The 3,247-nt window shown below is 51.5% G+C and overlaps 1 long non-coding RNA gene across 1 annotated transcript; it reads right to left on the reverse strand.

Moving 5' to 3' along the window:
- Window positions 1-223: 223 nt before the first annotated feature.
- Window positions 224-2,537, reverse strand: LOC118501152. The gene is made up of 2 exons (XR_004903755.1): window positions 2,200-2,537; window positions 224-682 (listed from the first exon to the last, which is right to left on the reverse strand). It is a non-coding gene; the product is annotated as an uncharacterized LOC118501152 (long non-coding RNA).
- Between the last annotated feature and the right edge of the window lie 710 nt (window positions 2,538-3,247).

A 3,247-nucleotide genomic window follows, 5' to 3' on the forward strand; every position in this document is an offset into this window, starting at 1 on the left:
CAGGTCGAGGTGGGGTGAAGGTTGGGAGGATCGGATAAGTGATTTCTGGTCCCACTACAAAACTTTATATTTGACTAGAATAGAATACCATCTCAAGTCTACCAGAAAAACAAACAAACAAACAAACAAAAAACAAACCAAAAGAAGAAAAAAGAGAAACACAGTTACTTCACTCACTGTAAGATCTATTAATATATACATGTAAATTGTTTCCCGTTTTAAAAAAAAATTTATTATTTAAAAAATAAATTCATTGTTCACATTTTTATAAAGAATTACCCCAGTTTCAGAAAGCTCTTCCCCAGTGGGCTAGCTAAACAATGCTTTTCCCTGTGCACACCCACTCTAATTCCCTGTCCTGATGCTTGGAAGTCTCCAGAAAAGCCACAGCCTATGCAAGAGTAAGGCTAGGTCTGTCCCACACCTCCTGGCCACTGGGTCTGCAAGCTTTCAAGAAAACAGAAGGGAAGACTAACACTACGAAACCTTTAGAAACAATATTCATACGCTTTCGTGTGTGCCTGTTGCGATCTCAGGAAAACAAGAGCTTGGGAACATCCTGCCCAGGCCATCGGGTGGTGGTGTCTTCCTGGTGTGCACCACTAATTTCAACAACCAAAGAGCCTTCAGCTCTTTTTGCTCATGAGCCTTCTTGGGTCCTGCTGTATTTGCAGTTAAGACTCTGGAAAAAAACATCGTGAGGCAAAATAAAATAGACCTGTCAAAAGGCTCATTTCTTTCATCTTAGTATGTAAGCACGTGTGTGTGTGTGTGTGCGTGACACAGAGAGAGAGAGAGAGAGAGAGAGAGATTGTTTTGAAATAGTTTACCCCCAATTGAAACTTTAAAAAGTTAGTGGAAAATTTTACTTTTACACAAAATATTTCATTCTGTAGTGGGTGCTGGCTGAGGATCCATAAAGTAACTCCACTCAACCATAAGGGTTTCACTCTCATCTTTTATAAACTGTGACCTGGCAGGGAGGAAGCACCCCCCTGCCCCCCCCCTCCCGTGCAACTTTCCGAGGGGATCTGAGCAGTTCTGTCCCCGTGCCTGTGGGGTGAGCTGTGGAAGGTGGAGGAGCAGCAATGGAAACATTGCAAGAGGGGAGAGCAATTGTTTCCATTAGCTAACCACCAGAGCCTGAGGCTGACAAGGCTCTGGCTCCTTCTGTAGCACAGTGACCCACTTACAAGAGTTTTCACCTCTGGGAAGAGAAGGAGGAGAGTTGTGACCCTGGAGAAGGAGGCAGAAAAGGAGGAGCTTGGGAAGAAAAGAAAAAAAGATGGAGAAGCCAAAGTATTTCCTCCTCAGCTAGCCCTCCAGTTCCTCCTCCTTCTCTTTCTTTGGGTGGGGATTAGAGAATTTCCCAGGATGAGTTTCACTTATTCCATTTAGCAAAGGAGAGAAATGAACTTGTCTCCATACCTCAGACACTGAGGTACACTGTCCATCTGGAAGGTTCCTACATGTGTCCAGAGGCACAACCACAAAATAAGGTCTCCCCATCCATACCCCCGCACCCCTATCCTGGAGGCTGTGCAGCAAGTAGGAGCTACAGGGAGCTGGGGTGCCTGGTGGAGTTTGCAGTTGGTGCCCTACTTCATGGCCTTCTGATTCCAGTTCTGCAGGTGCCAGTGCGGAAGGACACCTCAGCAGTGGGGGCAGACAAGGGAACACGTGATACCACCCACATAGGGGTTCCAGGATGTGGTGGGTACAGCTAGGACCCGCACAAAAGGAGCCCAGCCCAGGATGACTTCTTCAGCGACTAAGGGGGGTAGTGGGGGAGGGTGAGCATGGCGACTAGGTGCCGCTGTGCCTGAACTCAGTCTTAAAGGAGGCAAAGAAGCAGGCGTGGTGGATCAGTGGTGCGAGCCAGGCTGCAGTCGGGCATTGTTGCAAAGGCGCAATGACCAGAAGCTGCTTAGTGTATTTGGGGAACCAGCATCCATTATGCCGGTTAATGCAGGTGCAGTGTGGGGGCCGGTTCACAGCAGCACGTGGAAGGAGCTTGTATTCCCTCCCCTGATCAGTTGCTCATTCTGTACAATTTTCTGGGCCAGCCTTGGCAGAGGTCTAAAATATCCACCCTGGTTTATCCAAAGCCTGGATCCTTCCCACCATATCTCCCTGGAAGTTATTTTTCTGTGCATAGCAAGCCCCGATCATTGGCAGTCAACGCATTTCCTCTCTTACCCCAGAAAGCACTAGTCAAGTCCCTGGCCTTACGCAGCTTCACTGGTAGGGAGGGCACAGAGCTCAGCGTGCAGCACCGAGGCAGAAACTGGGGTCCCATAGTGGGGTGGTCAGGGCCTTGTGTTGAGGGGAAAGGGGAAGAACCCCTGAGGGCTCCTGGGAGGAGAAGAGAAAGGAGGGATCCGGAATCGGGACTTGGAAGTGAACTCAGAGAAGCTCTGATCAAACACACTTATTTTATGGAGGAAGAAAAACGGGGGCCCAAGGAGGCAGAAGGTTTTACAAGTATCTCAAGAGGCCCTGACAGCTGGGAGCAGCTGAGATGGACACAGCCTACCACGCCCTCCCCGCCAGCGTGCGAGCCTCAGTAAAGTGAGAGCACCGTCCGCCCAGCAGGCGGCGACATTGCTCTGCTTGGGCGTGGTAGGGGCCAGGACGGAACGGGAATTCGGGCAGTGCCGGATCGCCAGCGAGACAGGTGGTGAGCGTGTTCCTTCCCGGCCAGCGGTACTGCCCGGTGCGCGCCCCACCTAGCTCCAGTCTCCCCGCCGGGGCTCCGGCCCAGGCGCTCCTCCGGACCCCCGACGCCTGTCCTGTTACGGGCCTGTAGAGTTCTGCTTTTCTCTGGCGACGGAGCTTCCCGTTGGGGGCACGGGGTGGGATTGAGAGCGGGATTTGCATTTTTAAAGGGATCGAGTGACATTAATTACAAAATGGAATTTCTGGCCCAGGATCAGGCGGGAGGATATTTCGGTGGACTCCTAACCTCCCCCAACCCCTCGGTATCTACCCATTAGGACTAAGGCACCTGTGCAAGGCACTGTCCGTGGAAGTAGCTAGAATGCCAACGCTTTAATGGTGGGTAGGAGTTCTCAGTTTTAGAACTCCCCTTCTTTGGGTCAGACTGGGATTCTCCCAACTCTCCTTTCCTCAAGGGACCGACTGGAGATCGGGGGTACCGGACTCGAGATCCATTTCCCGGACACCTGGAGCCCCGCCCGGGGCCAACCTGGCCGCCGTCTGCTGGCCCCCTTGCAGGCCGCTGAGT

This window comes from Phyllostomus discolor, chromosome 6 (assembly GCF_004126475.2).
Source record: "Phyllostomus discolor isolate MPI-MPIP mPhyDis1 chromosome 6, mPhyDis1.pri.v3, whole genome shotgun sequence".
In the NCBI taxonomy this organism is placed as follows: domain Eukaryota; kingdom Metazoa; phylum Chordata; class Mammalia; order Chiroptera; family Phyllostomidae; genus Phyllostomus; species Phyllostomus discolor.